At 52.7% G+C, this 16,913-nt stretch overlaps 1 protein-coding gene across 1 annotated transcript in view; it reads right to left on the reverse strand.

The window, feature by feature from the left end:
- LOC120919415 (sterile alpha motif domain-containing protein 9-like) overlaps positions 1–16,572 on the reverse strand; it is a 43,288-nt gene extending 26,716 nt beyond the window's left edge. Inside the window, exon 1 of the mRNA XM_040331577.1 lies at positions 16,538–16,572. The gene's annotated coding sequence lies outside the window, so the exon portion shown is untranslated. The remainder of the gene's footprint in view (positions 1–16,537) is intronic.
- Positions 16,573–16,913: the final 341 nt, after the last annotated feature.

The raw sequence follows: 16,913 nt of genomic DNA on the forward strand, positions 1-16,913 counted from the left end.
AGCGACAAGTCTCCAGCCTGCAAACAGGAGAAATGCACGCAAAGTGAGGCCTCCTACGACAAACTCCCTATACGTGAGGTAACAGAGCCTTCTAATCGTCCTCCGAAACCAACATCCAAGTCAGAACGGTATGACAGAGGCCAGCTGGACACCCTCAAAAGGTATTACTATACACAGCCATATCACTATGGGACCACACAACAGGTTAACCAAGCCACCATAGACTTTGCAAGGTTCTTTGCATGACATGAGCTAGTCACCGAAGGACTTGAAAAGTTTAATGACTGCCCTGAAAGCTACAGAGCCCGGTGGTCTTCCTTTCAAAATGCCATCAGAGACTTAGGTTTTTCTTGCAGTGAAGAGATAGACCTCCTGATCAAATGGCTTGGAAATTAGTCTGCCGAGCACGCCAGGCGAATCAGGACAATAAATATAAACCACCCAGACATTGGTCTTAAAGGGGTTGTAAAGGTAACATTTTTTTTCCCTAAATGTCTTCCTTTACCTTAGTGCAGTCCTCCTTCACTTACCTCATCCTTCCATTTTGCTTTTAAATGTCCTTATTTCTTCTGAGAAATCCTCACTTCCTGTTCTTCTGTCTGTAACTCCACACAGTAATGCAAGGCTTTCTCCCTGGTGTGGAGAAAGCCTCTTGAGGGGGCGAGCAGGCAACTTTGCAGATAGAGAAAGGAGCTGTGTGTTAGTGGGTGTCCTGACATTTCCTGCTCGCCCCCTCTCCCCTCAAGAGGCTTTCTCCACACAAGGAAATTACACTCACTCTCTCTCTCTCTCTTAAAGCGGAGGTTCACCGGTAAAATGCTGTTTTTACCCTTAGATGCATGCTCATTTAGTCTAAGGGAATCGGCTAGTTGTTTTAAAATCCGAGCATTACTTACCGTTGTAGAGGGCGATCTTCTCCGCCACTTCCTGGTATGGGTCTTCAGGACTGGGCATTCCTTCTTGATTGACAGTCTTCCGACAGGCTTCCGAAAGGCTTCCGACGGTCGCATCCATCGCGTCACGATTTTCCGAAAGTAGCCGAACGTCGGTGCGCAGGCGCAGTATAGAGCCGCACCGACGTTCGGCTACTCGTGACGCGATGGATGCGACCGTCGGAAGACTGTCAATCAAGAAGGAACGCCCACTCCCGAAGACCCATACCAGGAAGTGGCGGAGAAGATCGCCCTCTACAACGGTAAGTAATGCTCGGATTTTAAAACAACTAGCCGATTCCCCTAGACTAAATGAGCATGCATCTAAGGGTATCAAAGGTTAAAAAAACATTTATGGGAGAACCCCCTCTTTAACCACTGCAACACACTACACAAGGCCGACTTCCAGGCGGCCTTATATAGTGTGGGGTGTGTACTAAACCCCCTGGGCCATATTACTTCCGTACCCTTATCCAATATATAAAAGGTGACTGCCCATCCAAGGCAAACAAGTGAAAAAAATTGAAAAGGATATAATATAAAAATTTAATGAAACAAACATATATGTGGCAATTAGATAGAGGATTGAAAAATAGGTCCTCTATTCATTAAAGTCCCAGTGTGCTGGTCAAATGTTCATGCAAGTGCTTCTCCCGTGAGTTTGTAACACAGCGATAATGACACCACTTCTGTGATATTCCCGTCACCGCTAGAAATGGCCACTCACCAGATCTCAATCAATCAATTGCCTTTGGTTCATTCCCAGGATAACCACTCCTTTTACACGTCTGTTCACCAATTGCCAGATGCCTTCAATATGCCAATGGGGTTTCTGTCTCTCCTACAATGGCTCATAAAAAAGAGGAGTGCCCCTCATGGTGTAGTATGTAAAAAATGTATTGACTATCTAAAAACAAACAGGTATTGCACTCACATTTAGATGTGCCCGTATGCCGGCACCAAGCTTCTCCAACCATGTGTGCAAAGTAAAAATCGTTCCTTTCGTGTTCCCCCAGCGCTCCCACCTCACGATTAGCGAACGGTTCTGTGGGTATCAGCAGCCTCTACGCGTTTCCCAATCAATATTGCATCCTCAGGAAGCAATATTGTTTTTGTCTACCAATATATATATATATGTATACAGTATATAACTATTTTGTATGAATAGATGTCTGGTGAATAAATCTCCTATTTTTAGTCTGTGGTCATTGTAACTGCATGGCCCGTGGGACCCTGAAGCTCTTGAAGGGTATGAGATACTCCTGTTTCAGCTTCACCAATGACTCTTATGTCTAAAATCATCCTATGTCTACTAGGGGCATAGGATGACTGAGAACTGATATCTTGGATTACATGAGATGGGACAGTAATGATAATTCACAATGTATTGCAGGATATCTTGAAATATTACAGGTTGTTGATTCTAAACCCAACCGGTCAATAGAAAGAGTGATTCATTCAATGTGGGAACACAGGGCTAGATTCAGGTAGGGGGACGTAATTTTGTGCGGGCGTAACGTATCCTATTTACGTTACGCCTCCACAACTTAGACGGGCAAGTGCAGTATTCACAAAGCACTTGCTCCGTAAGTTGCGGCGGCGTAGCGTAAATCAGCCGGCGTAATTTAAATTGAGAATAGGTGGGTCGTGTTTTATGTAAATAAAACATGACTCCACGTAAATGACGTCTTTAACGAACGGCGCATGCGCCGTTCGTGAAAGAATCCCAGTGCGCATGCTCGAAATTCCGCCGCAAATCGTCAATGCTTTCGACGTGGAGGTAATTTACGCAAAGCCCTATTCGCGAACGACTTATGCGAACGACTTATGCAAACGACGTAAAAAATTCAAAATTCGACGCGGGAACGATGTCCATACTTAACATTGCGTACGACTCATAGAAGCATTAGTAACGTTACGCTGGAAAAAGCCTTATGCAAACGACGTAAAAAAATGCGCCGGGCGTACGTTCGTTTGTGAATCTGCGTATCTACCTAATTAGCATATTCCTCGCATAAATCGACTGAAGCGCCACCTAGCGGCCAGCGTAAAATTGCAACCAACATACGACGGCGTAAGAGACTTACGCCGGTCGGATCTTAGTCAAATCTATGCGTAATGATTCTAAATCAAATAAAAATACAAAAAATGTGTATAGATGTAAAAGTCCTGATCCGACCAAGGCTAGCACACCTGAGAACACTTGTCAGATATGATAAATGAGGACACTTTCCTGTAATTCACTCAGGGGTGTAAGTATATAACAATCCTCATACAATAGCAGATTCAAAAAATCATGTCCAAGTTCATAAATTAACTCCAAAAGAAGAGAAAATATTGAAGAGACGAGGATAAAAAGAATTCCACCACCAGCTTGAGTGTATACGAGGAATCCTGCAGCACACCCGGGAGAGGAGTACGTTTAAACTCTTACCACAAAGACGCTTTAAACCAGCACATCAATCCACTCCATCAGGATAGAAGATCAAATCCTTGGCTGCCTCCACTACCTCTCGTCCAGTCTGTCTGGAAGTCCCCTCTCCACTCCAGGTGCTCTCACCGTTTAAAGCTTCAATATCCCATGGGATCACCCAGGAAAAATAAGGCCCTTTGAAAACGACTGATACGTCGAAACATGTCAGGGCGGAGCCACGCACTGACGTCATCGCGTTGAACGTGACCCCGGAAGCACGGGCGCACGCTTATTTTTAATGTTTGTTTTTGTTTATCTGGATTTTTAAATTTGTACCGATTAAGTGTACTGCATGACACTATTTTTAATATACCCCAACCTGACGGTACTTCACTATTGAGCCCTTATTTTTCCTGGGTGATCCCATGGGATATTGGAGCTTTGAGCGGTGAGAGATGAGGATACAGCACAGAGGACAAGTATCAGAGGAGGCCCTGCTGGGATGGTCGGATTTGATTCGTTGCCAACTCTGGAAGGAAGCGCTAGCTCTTGGGCCGCAGTATGACGCACGAATGCCGTTGTTGGGGGAACAACCGAAACAGGAATGGACAGCGAAGTTAAGCAGGCTGATCCGGGCAGAGATGCGATTGGACAAGAGCTACAGAGCCCTCCGGTGGTATGTAGCCCAAGAGTGCTTTGACTATGATGGCCTGGGATTGTTGTATTGGAGGATATCCAGTGATCCTGACTTTGGGGATGATAGGGAGTGGCGCTTGGAGGAAATATTGGAGCACAGAGAGGAAGCACTGAATGTCTCGGAAGGGCACTGGGCACAGGAAGATTTGGAGTTTCTGGCCATTCAGGAATGGGAGCTGGAGATCGCCTACAGACAGCTGCTAGACTCGGCTCAGCAGCAGGGTGGGGCTCCCGTTGCCTGGGACTATGAGGACATTTCAGATGACAGCTCTGAAATCCTGGCTGATGAATCGGCAGTGGAAAATCTGAAGATTGCCATCCCTAAAGCCGAAGCGGATGATGTGGAGTTCCAGGGGGCTAGGGCAGTTGGCTCATCTCCCCAGCCACAGATTACAGAACGTATGGACTTAATGGACTGTTCAGAGGATGTTACGGTTTATGCATCCCCAGCATAAGTGCTGGCAATCGGGCAGAGTACTACCAATCTCTGTCCAGCACCGGAACCAACTGTGGAGTTCCAGGGAGCCGGGGCAGCTGGCCCCTCTCTCCAGCAACAAGCTGAGGTGGTAAAGCTTTTACTCCCAGCTGAATCACTGGCAGCAGGGCAGGATACTGCTGGCCGCTGCACACAACTGCAGCTCGAGTTGATATCGAGGGATGGGACTGCGGTCTCCACTCACAGCAACCCAGCAGAAGAGCTGGCAACAGAGCAGAGTGCCACGAGCCTCTGCTCTCAACTAGCAGGAGAGGGAGTTCCTGGGGTAGTGGATGGGACTTCAGTCTCCACTGGTATACCCCAGGGATGAGGGGCAGTTGGCCCAGATCCCCAACAGCATGATGGACTTGAATAAAGTGAATGATGAGTGCAAAAATCACTGAATGGTGCACATATAAAATAACAAATAAATGTGAAAAAACGTCCAAAGTGCAAAATATATCTCTATAGCTAGTCCACACTGTGGCAACGACTATGAGAATGCTAACGTGGGTCAAAATTGATGAAAATAAAGTGTCCCAAATAACATCAGTATGACTGTGTATCCGTGTACAGGTGATGTAAAACAATCCTCAGGACAGCTGGGCTCACAGAGCGCTTACCTCCCTATCATGGGAAAACAGCCTTGAGAATCCTCGGATGGGATGTAGCCCATAGACAGCTTCCTCCCCGCTGGATAAGCGGCTGCGATCTTGTGGATCCTTGGCTGGAGCGTCTCCCAGAGTTGGCGTCCTTCTCCCTGTGTATATGGCTTTGGACTCACAGACTTTATGGATGTTTTAAAACACTGCTCGATTACTTCTTCCTTACTTCCTGAAGAGACTTTAGGTCCTGACACAGAAAGGAGTTGATCAGCTGATTATAGTTTGTATTTATTCTCTATATATTCCTCACTTTGTTAGTATTGGCTAGCGCTTTAGTTTCCCCCCTTTTTTTACACACCACTAAGCATGATGGACTGATCCCAGCCACCCTGTCTTCTCTCCAGCGGCTGAAAGGACTCCAGGAAGAAGGGCCAGTCCAGGCCTCTCCCCAGCGGCAGGCAGGTTCTCAGAGAGGTTGGCTAGGTGAGTATTTCTCTGTTCGGAGCAATTTATTTGGGGTACTGTGTGGATACCAGCATTGGAGGAATGGAAGTATGGACTAACTTCGGAGTCAACCTGTCTGGGGTCTCCTCCTGTGTTAGTCTCCTGCCGAAAGGGGAGAGAAGTAACTGCATGGCCCGTGGGACCCTGAAGCTCTTGAAGGGTATGAGATACTCCTGTTTCAGCTTCACCAATGACTCTTATGTCTAAAATCATCCTATGTCTACTAGGGGCATAGGATGACTGAGAACTGATATCTTGGATTACATGAGATGGGACAGTAATGATAATTCACAATGTATTGCAGGATATCTTGAAATATTACAGGTTGTTGATTCTAAACCCAACCGGTCAATAGAAAGAGTGATTCATTCAATGTGGGAACACAGACTGTTAAGGTGTTTAATGCCTAAAAAAATTAGCTGGATTCAGGTAGATTGCCGCATCTTTCAGGCGGCGTAGCGTATCGCATATACGCTAAGCCGCCGTAAGTCATAGAGGCAAGTGCTGTATTCACAAAGCACTTGCCTCCTAAGTTACGGCGGCGTAGCGTAAATGGTGCCCGCGTAAGCGCGCCAAATTCAAATGAGGATGAGGGGGGTGTGTTTTATGTAAATGGGTGGTGACCCAACGTGATTGACTTTTTTACGAAAGGCGCATGCGCCGTCCGTGTACATATCCCAGTGTGCATTGCTCCAAAGTACGCCGCAAGGACGTATTGGTTTCGACGTGAACGTAAATTATGTCCAGCCCCATTCACGGATGACTTACGCAAACGACGTAAAATTTTCAAATTTTGACGCGGGAACGACGGCCATACTTAACATTGGCTACGCCACCTAGGGGGCAGCTTTATCTTTACGCCGGCGTACCTCTTACGAAAGCGGCGTATCTTTACTGCGACGGGCAAGCGTACGTTCGTGAATCGGCGTATCTAGTCATTTGCATATTCTACGCCGAACTCAACGGAAGCGCCACCTAGCGGCCAGCATAAATATGCACCCTAAGATACGACGACGTAGGAGACTTACGCCGCTCGTATCTTAGCCTAATTTAAGCGTATCTGGTTTCCAGAATACGCTTACATTTGCGACGGCGTAGATTCAGAGTTATGACAGCGTATCTACCGATACGCCGACGTAACTTTCTGTGAATCTACCTAAATGTTTTTTTTTGTTTCATTTACAAAACTTTGTATGTTTTCTCCTTCACTGATGGGCACTGATAAGCTGCATTGATGGGCACCGATGAGATGGCATTGATGGGCATTAATATGCGGCACTGATGGGCACTGATAGGTGGCACTGATGTAATGTATGTCACTGATGGATGCCAATCAGTGCCAAACAATAATGCCTGTCAATCAGTGATGCTTATTGTGGGCACTGATTGGCATCCAGTGTGGGCACTGATTGGCATCTCTGGTGGTCTAGGGGGGCATACCTGGTGGTGACATCCCTGGTGGTCCAGTGTGGGCATCCTCAGGGAGGGGGGGGGCTGCACTGATAATCGATCAGCACAGACCCCCCCTGTCAGAGGAGCAGCCGATCAGCTCTCCTCTACTCACGTCTAACAAATGCGAGTGAGGAAATGCCGATCACCGGCTCTTCCAGTTTACATCATGATCAGCCATGATTGGACACGGTTGATCACGTGGTAAAGAGTCTCCGTCAGAGACTCTTTAGCTAGATTGCGGTTGCGGGGTTTCAGACTGACATTCCACAACAACGATCGCCGCGATGCGCGCCCCCGTATATGAAGACGTCATATGACGTCCAGTCAGGATATTAAAACCACTTTGCCGCCATCATTTTGCTTTATGGCGGGCGGCAAGTGGTTAAAAATATTATTGTTTAAAAATGACTCATTCACAATTATCGTGCGGGAAAATTATTCTTAATAAGCACGACATCCCCACATCCAATCACTGGCATCCTAAATCTTGACGCCTCAACCTCCAAAATATCTCCAGAATTCTCCTTTTCCCGACTACCGACACAACAAAACAACTTACCCATTGCTTGGTTATTTCCCGCCTTGACTACTGCAACTCTCTCCTCACTGGCCGGCCCTCACACAGGCTCTATTCAGTCCATAGGTGTTTGCATAAGGGTGTGCACCCCAAGGCTCAAACACCTATGTGTGCGTGTGTGTATATATACTGACTGTGTCAGTACAGTAGTGGATGGTGTCAGTAGGACAGAGATTGGTGACAGTAGGGCATTTGTTAGGAGCCCCCATTAGGGGGCTTTGGTGAAATATCAAGGGTCTAAACAGGGGGAATCTGCACCAAATTGGGGTCATTAGGGTGTGCCCAGGCACACCCTATGCACATGCCTACAATTCAGTCTATTTTAAATGCTGCTAGATTTTAAATGCTGGTGTATTACACCTCACTAACAGATCCATGATTGCTGCCAATCTCTCCACTGGCTTCCCCTCCCCCATCGTATAAAATTCAAAATGTTAACCACAAAATACAAGGCCATTCAAAACATCCCCCCATCTACATCACCAACCTCATCTGCAGAAATCGCCCAAATCGTCCCCTCCGCTCCTCCCAGGACCTCCTACTTTCTAGCTCCCTTGTTGCCTCTTCCCATGCTTGCCTTCTGGTCTTCTCCAGAGCCTCTCCCATCCTCTGGAACTCCCTGCCCCAGTATGTCCGATCAGCCCCTACCCTGTCTACCTTTAGGAGATCCCTGAATAATCATTCAGGGAAGCTGATCCCACACCTACCTAACAACTGTCCCTGAGCCTCCTCCATCACTGTCCCTGAGCCACCCCCATTACTGTCCCCAAGCCTCCTCCATCACTGTCCCCGAGCCTCCTCCTTCACTGTTCCCCCTAGCCTCCCCCATCACTGTCCCAGAGCCTCCCCCATCACTGTCCCCCCAGCCTCCCCCATCACTGTCCCCCCAGCCTCCCCCATCACTATCCCAGAGCCACCCCCATCACTGTCCCCCCAGCCTCCCCCATCACTGTCCCCCCAGCCTCCCCCATCACTGTCCCAGAGCCACCCCCATCACTGTCCCTGAGCCACCCCCATCACTGTCCCCCCAGCCTCCCCCATCACTGTCCCAGAGCCTCCTCCATCACTGTCCCCGAGCCTCCCCCATCACTGTCCCAGAGCCTCCCCCATCACTGTCCCCCCAGCCTCCCCCATCACTGTCCCAGAGCCTCCCCCATCACTGTCCCCCCAGCCTCCCCCATCACTGTCCCCGAGCCTCCCCCATCACTGTCCCCGAGCCTCCCCCATCACTGTCCCCGAGCCTCCCCCATCACTGTCCCCGAGCCTCCCCCATCACTGTCCCCGAGCCACCCCCATTACTGTCCCCGAGCCTCCTCCATCACTGTCCCCGAGCCTCCTCCATCACTGTCCCTGAGCCACCCCCATTACTGTCCCCGAGCCTCCTCCATCACTGTCCCCGAGCCTCCCCCATCACTGTCCCCGAGCCTCCCCCATCAAATCATTCTCTGCAGCTATCACCTTTTGTACCACCACCCCTCCCTTTAGATTGTAAGCTCCACAAGCCGCGCCCTCCTGTCCCTTCTGTATTGAACTGTAATTATAACTCTACTGCCCCCTTTTTATTGTTAAGTGTTGCATAAACTGCCCCACATTACATCCTGTATAATAATAAGGCCATCGTTTGGTTCTGTTTTTATGTTTCTATTGGTTAAAATGGTTGTAATCCCTCCATATACCCAGTGAAGTGATCGGCCTCTGGTGATATGTAGGAGGATTTGTGTCATCTCTGTATAAGTTGTACCCGTTTATCTGCAGTCTTCTCTACATCTGTTCAAAATACTGAAATTATACAGTTTGTCTAAACTGTCAGAAAACAGGGAGTAAGGAGCGGAAATTATACTCTGCAGAGCTCTGGGAGCTGATTGGAGGGAAGAGACACCCCCCCACCTCCCCTTCACGCAGCACACAGGAACAGAGCTGAGACTGTCTCTCCTCTGTCACCTTTTATCTCTTGGTGTCAGGAAAACTTGTCAGAAGTGACTCATGCAGATAGCAGGGGAGGGGGAGGAGACTCATGCAGATAGCAGGGGAGGGGGAGGAGACTCATGCAGATAGCGGAGGGGGAGGAGACTAATGCAGACGGTAGGGGGAGGAGACTCATGCAGATAGAAGGGGAGGGGGAGGAGACTCATGCAGATAGCGTAGGGGGAGGAGATTCATGCAGATAGCAGGGGGAGGAGACTCATGCAGATAGCAGGGGGAGGAGACTCATGCAGATGGGAGGGGGAGGAGACTCATGCAGATAGCAGAGGGAGGGGGAGGAGACTCATGCAGATAGCGTAGGGGGAGGAGACTCATGCAGATAGCAGGGGGAGGAGACTCATGCAGATAGCGTAGGGGGAGGAGACTCATGCAGATAGCAGGGGGAGGAGACTCATGCAGAAGGGAGGGGGAGGAGACTCATGCAGATAGCAGGGGGAGGGAGAGGAGACTCATGCAGATAGCAGGGGGAGGAGACTCATGCAGATGGGAGGGGGACGAGACTCATGCAGATGGGAGGGGGACGAGACTCATGCAGATAGCAGAGGGAGGGGGAGGAGACTCATGCAGATAGCAGAGGGAGGGGGAGGAGACTCATGCAGATAGCAGAGGGAGGGGGAGGAGACTCATGCAGATGGGAGGGGGAGGAGACTCTTGCAGATGGGAGGGGGAGGAGACTCATGCAGATAGGAGGGGGAGGAGACTCATGCAGATAGGAGGGGGAGGAGACTCATGCAGATAGGAGGGGGAGGAGACTCATGCAGATAGGAGGGGGAGGAGACTCATGCAGATGGGAGGGGGAGGAGACTCATGCAGATGGGAGGGGGAGGAGACTCATGCAGAGGGAGGGGGAGGAGACTCATGCAGATGGGAGGGGGAGGAGACTCATGCAGATAGCAGAGGGAGGGGGAGGAGACTCATGCAGATGGGAGGGGGACGAGACTCATGCAGATGGGAGGGGGAGGAGACTCATGCAGAGGGAGGGGGAGGAGACTCATGCAGATGGGAGGGGGAGGAGACTCATGCAGAGGGAGGGGGAGGAGACTCATGCAGAGGGAGGGGGAGGAGACTCATGCAGATGGGAGGGGGAGGAGACTCATGCAGATAGCAGAGGGAGGGGGAGGAGACTCATGCAGATGGGAGGGGGACGAGACTCATGCAGATGGGAGGGGGAGGAGACTCATGCAGAGGGAGGGGGAGGAGACTCATGCAGATGGGAGGGGGAGGAGACTCATGCAGAGGGAGGGGGAGGAGACTCATGCAGATGGGAGGGGGAGGAGACTCATGCAGATAGCAGAGGGAGGGGGAGGAGACTCATGCAGATGGGAGGGGGAGGAGACTCATGCAGATGGGAGGGGGAGGAGACTCATGCAGATGGGAGGGGGAGGAGGCTCATGCAGATGGGAGGGGGAGGAGACTCATGCAGATAGCACAGGGAGGGGGAGGAGACTCATGCAGATGGGAGGGGGAGGAGACTCATGCAGATGGGAGGGGGAGGAGACTCATGCAGATAGCAGGGGGAGGAGACTCATGCAGATAGCAGAGGGAGGGGGAGGAGGCTCATGCAGATGGGAGGGGGAGGAGACTCATGCAGATGGGAGGGGGAGGAGGCTCATGCAGATGGGAGGGGGAGGAGACTCATGCAGATGGGAGGGGGAGGAGGCTCATGCAGATGGGAGGGGGAGGAGACTCATGCAGATGGGAGGGGGAGGAGACTCATGCAGATGGGAGGGGGAGGAGACTCATGCAGATGGGAGGGGGAGGAGACTCATGCAGAGGGAGGGGGAGGAGACTCATGCAGATGGGAGGGGGAGGAGACTCATGCAGATAGCAGAGGGAGGGGGAGGAGACTCATGCAGATGGGAGGGGGAGGAGACTCATGCAGATGGGAGGGGGAGGAGACTCATGCAGATGGGAGGGGGAGGAGGCTCATGCAGATGGGAGGGGGAGGAGACTCATGCAGATAGCACAGGGAGGGGGAGGAGACTCATGCAGATGGGAGGGGGAGGAGACTCATGCAGATGGCAGGGGGAGGAGACTCATGCAGATAGCAGAGGGAGGGGGAGGAGGCTCATGCAGATGGGAGGGGGAGGAGACTCATGCAGATGGGAGGGGGAGGAGGCTCATGCAGATGGGAGGGGGAGGAGACTCATGCAGATGGGAGGGGGAGGAGGCTCATGCAGATGGGAGGGGGAGGAGACTCATGCAGATGGGAGGGGGAGGAGACTCATGCAGATGGGAGGGGGAGGAGACTCATGCAGATGGGAGGGGGAGGAGACTCATGCAGATGGGAGGGGGAGGAGACTCATGCAGAGGGAGGGGGAGGAGACTCATGCAGATGGGAGGGGGAGGAGACTCATGCAGATAGCAGAGGGAGGGGGAGGAGACTCATGCAGATGGGAGGGGGAGGAGACTCATGCAGATGGGAGGGGGAGGAGACTCATGCAGATGGGAGGGGGAGGAGACTCATGCAGAGGGAGGGGGAGGAGACTCATGCAGATGGGAGGGGGAGGAGACTCATGCAGAGGGAGGGGGAGGAGACTCATGCAGATAGCAGAGGGAGGGGGAGGAGACTCATGCAGATGGGAGGGGGAGGAGACTCATGCAGATGGGAGGGGGAGGAGACTCATGCAGATGGGAGGGGGAGGAGACTCATGCAGATGGGAGGGGGAGGAGGCTCATGCAGATGGGAGGGGGAGGAGACTCATGCAGATAGCACAGGGAGGGGGAGGAGACTCATGCAGATGGGAGGGGGAGGAGACTCATGCAGATAGCAGGGGGAGGAGACTCATGCAGATAGCAGAGGGAGGGGGAGGAGGCTCATGCAGATGGGAGGGGGAGGAGACTCATGCAGATGGGAGGGGGAGGAGGCTCATGCAGATGGGAGGGGGAGGAGACTCATGCAGATGGGAGGGGGAGGAGGCTCATGCAGATGGGAGGGGGAGGAGACTCATGCAGATGGGAGGGGGAGGAGACTCATGCAGATGGGAGGGGGAGGAGACTCATGCAGATGGGAGGGGGAGGAGGCTCATGCAGATGGGAGGGGGAGGAGACTCATGCAGATGGGAGGGGGAGGAGGCTCATGCAGATGGGAGGGGGACGAGACTCATGCAGATAGCAGAGGAGGGGGAGGAGACTCATGCAGATAGCAGAGGAGGGGGAGGAGACTCATGCAGATAGCAGAGGGAGGGGGAGGAGGCTCATGCAGATGGGAGGGGGAGGAGGCTCATGCAGATGGGAGGGGGAGGAGACTCATGCAGATGGGAGGGGGAGGAGGCTCATGCAGATGGGAGGGGGAGGAGGCTCATGCAGATGGGAGGGGGAGGAGGCTCATGCAGATGGGAGGGGGAGGAGACTCATGCAGATGGGAGGGGGAGGAGACTCATGCAGATGGGAGGGGGAGGAGACTCATGCAGATGGGAGGGGGAGGAGACTCATGCAGATGGGAGGGGGAGGAGACTCATGCAGAGGGAGGGGGAGGAGACTCATGCAGATGGGAGGGGGAGGAGACTCATGCAGATAGCAGAGGGAGGGGGAGGAGACTCATGCAGATGGGAGGGGGAGGAGACTCATGCAGATGGGAGGGGGAGGAGACTCATGCAGATGGGAGGGGGAGGAGACTCATGCAGAGGGAGGGGGAGGAGACTCATGCAGATGGGAGGGGGAGGAGACTCATGCAGAGGGAGGGGGAGGAGACTCATGCAGATGGGAGGGGGAGGAGACTCATGCAGATAGCAGAGGGAGGGGGAGGAGACTCATGCAGATGGGAGGGGGAGGAGACTCATGCAGATGGGAGGGGGAGGAGGCTCATGCAGATGGGAGGGGGAGGAGACTCATGCAGATGGGAGGGGGAGGAGACTCATGCAGATGGGAGGGGGAGGAGACTCATGCAGATGGGAGGGGGAGGAGGCTCATGCAGATGGGAGGGGGAGGAGACTCATGCAGATGGGAGGGGGAGGAGGCTCATGCAGATGGGAGGGGGACGAGACTCATGCAGATAGCAGAGGAGGGGGAGGAGACTCATGCAGATAGCAGAGGAGGGGGAGGAGACTCATGCAGATAGCAGAGGGAGGGGGAGGAGGCTCATGCAGATGGGAGGGGGAGGAGGCTCATGCAGATGGGAGGGGGAGGAGACTCATGCAGATGGGAGGGGGAGGAGGCTCATGCAGATGGGAGGGGGAGGAGGCTCATGCAGATGGGAGGGGGAGGAGGCTCATGCAGATGGGAGGGGGAGGAGACTCATGCAGATGGGAGGGGGAGGAGACTCATGCAGATGGGAGGGGGAGGAGACTCATGCAGATGGGAGGGGGAGGAGACTCATGCAGATGGGAGGGGGAGGAGACTCATGCAGATGGGAGGGGGAGGAGACTCATGCAGATGGGAGGGGGAGGAGACTCATGCAGAGGGAGGGGGAGGAGACTCATGCAGATGGGAGGGGGAGGAGACTCATGCAGATAGCAGAGGGAGGGGGAGGAGACTCATGCAGATGGGAGGGGGAGGAGACTCATGCAGATGGGAGGGGGAGGAGACTCATGCAGATGGGAGGGGGAGGAGACTCATGCAGAGGGAGGGGGAGGAGACTCATGCAGATGGGAGGGGGAGGAGACTCATGCAGAGGGAGGGGGAGGAGACTCATGCAGATGGGAGGGGGAGGAGACTCATGCAGATAGCAGAGGGAGGGGGAGGAGACTCATGCAGATGGGAGGGGGAGGAGACTCATGCAGATGGGAGGGGGAGGAGACTCATGCAGATGGGAGGGGGAGGAGACTCATGCAGATGGGAGGGGGAGGAGGCTCATGCAGATGGGAGGGGGAGGAGACTCATGCAGATAGCACAGGGAGGGGGAGGAGACTCATGCAGATGGGAGGGGGAGGAGACTCATGCAGATAGCAGGGGGAGGAGACTCATGCAGATAGCAGAGGGAGGGGGAGGAGGCTCATGCAGATGGGAGGGGGAGGAGACTCATGCAGATGGGAGGGGGAGGAGGCTCATGCAGATGGGAGGGGGAGGAGACTCATGCAGATGGGAGGGGGAGGAGGCTCATGCAGATGGGAGGGGGAGGAGACTCATGCAGATGGGAGGGGGAGGAGACTCATGCAGATGGGAGGGGGAGGAGACTCATGCAGATGGGAGGGGGAGGAGGCTCATGCAGATGGGAGGGGGAGGAGACTCATGCAGATGGGAGGGGGAGGAGGCTCATGCAGATGGGAGGGGGACGAGGCCTCATGCAGATAGCAGAGGAGGGGGAGGAGACTCATGCAGATAGCAGAGGAGGGGGAGGAGACTCATGCAGATAGCAGAGGGAGGGGGAGGAGGCTCATGCAGATGGGAGGGGGAGGAGGCTCATGCAGATGGGAGGGGGAGGAGACTCATGCAGATGGGAGGGGGAGGAGACTCATGCAGATGGGAGGGGGAGGAGGCTCATGCAGATGGGAGGGGGAGGAGACTCATGCAGATGGGAGGGGGAGGAGGCTCATGCAGATGGGAGGGGGACGAGACTCATGCAGATAGCAGAGGAGGGGGAGGAGACTCATGCAGATAGCAGAGGAGGGGGAGGAGACTCATGCAGATAGCAGAGGGAGGGGGAGGAGGCTCATGCAGATGGGAGGGGGAGGAGGCTCATGCAGATGGGAGGGGGAGGAGACTCATGCAGATGGGAGGGGGAGGAGGCTCATGCAGATGGGAGGGGGAGGAGGCTCATGCAGATGGGAGGGGGAGGAGGCTCATGCAGATGGGAGGGGGAGGAGACTCATGCAGATGGGAGGGGGAGGAGACTCATGCAGATGGGAGGGGGAGGAGACTCATGCAGATGGGAGGGGGAGGAGACTCATGCAGATGGGAGGGGGAGGAGACTCATGCAGATGGGAGGGGGAGGAGACTCATGCAGATGGGAGGGGGAGGAGACTCATGCAGATGGGAGGGGGAGGAGACTCATGCAGATGGGAGGGGGAGGAGACTCATGCAGTGCTTAGTGCTCTGGACACAGGAATGTGCTGTGTTCAGATTTCATGTCTGAGGTTTACAACCACTTTTACTGTTTTTCATGTTTAATGAGGGAAAATCTTAGACCCCGTACACACGACCGAGTTTCTCGGCAGAATTCAGCCAGAAACTCGATGGGAGCCGTATTCTGCCGAGAAACCCGGTTGTGTGTACACTTTTGGCCGAGGAAACCGACGAGAATCTCGACGAGGAAATAGAGAACATGTTCTCTATTTCCTCGTTGGTCAATGGGAAATTTCGGCACGCCGAGATTCTCGGCGGCTTCACATGGAACTCGACGAGCAAAACGATGTGTTTTGCCCATTGAGTTCCTCGGACGTGTGTACGGGGCCTTAATCATCCTAAACCTGTTCTACCTGATTGCTCGCATCCATCGTGTCACGATTTTCCGAAAGTAGCCGAACGTCGGTGCGCAGGCGCTGTATAGAGCCGCACCGACGTTCGGCTTCTTTCGGCTACTGGTGACGCGATGTATGCCACCGTCGGAAGCCTGTCAATCAAATAGGAACGCCCAGTCCCACAGCCCCTACCCGGAAGCGGCGGAGAAGATCGCTCTCTAAAACGGTAAGTACGGCTTCCATTTCCGATTCCCCTTCACAAAACGAGCCTCAATCTAAGGGTAAAAATTGTTTTTTGGGTGAACCTCCACTTTAACGTCGTAAGATAAGAGTCACATCTACTCCATGGAAGAGAAATTCACAAAATATTATCTATTATCCCATCACTGACCTCTCTATAGATCTGCAGAACATCGCTCCCTCCCCTCCCCCTCCTGACAGATCTATATTGATATATTCTGCAGATTATCCCATCACTCACCTCTCTACAGATCTGCAGAACATCGCTCCCTCCTATCTTTCCCGGCACATTATTATCATTATATGTATATTGGTCACTTACATAGCGGAGAGCTGCGCCCATCTCGGTGATGTTGGGAAAGTGAAGAATTTCCCGTCTCCTCTCTGTACTTTATACTCAGTGAGTTTCGTTTCTCTAATCTGACAATTGGTAAGGGAGGGACTGACGATGGAAAATGCCAATAGTATTGAGCTGTTCATACTTTGTGTCATTTACATGAAAGGATAAATTCATCTGTTTGAAAAAAAAATTTAATGCAGATATTTTTGCAAGGAAAAAATGTGTGTTTGTGTTCCTTATGCCGCGTACACACCATCACTTTTTGTGATGAAAAAAAACCAACATTTTTAAAAACATCATTTAAAATGACCGTGAGGGGGGAAAACGTTGTTTTATGTCTTCTGAAAAACGACAAAAA

This window comes from Rana temporaria, chromosome 12 (genome assembly GCF_905171775.1).
Source record: "Rana temporaria chromosome 12, aRanTem1.1, whole genome shotgun sequence".
Lineage (NCBI taxonomy): Eukaryota > Metazoa > Chordata > Amphibia > Anura > Ranidae > Rana > Rana temporaria.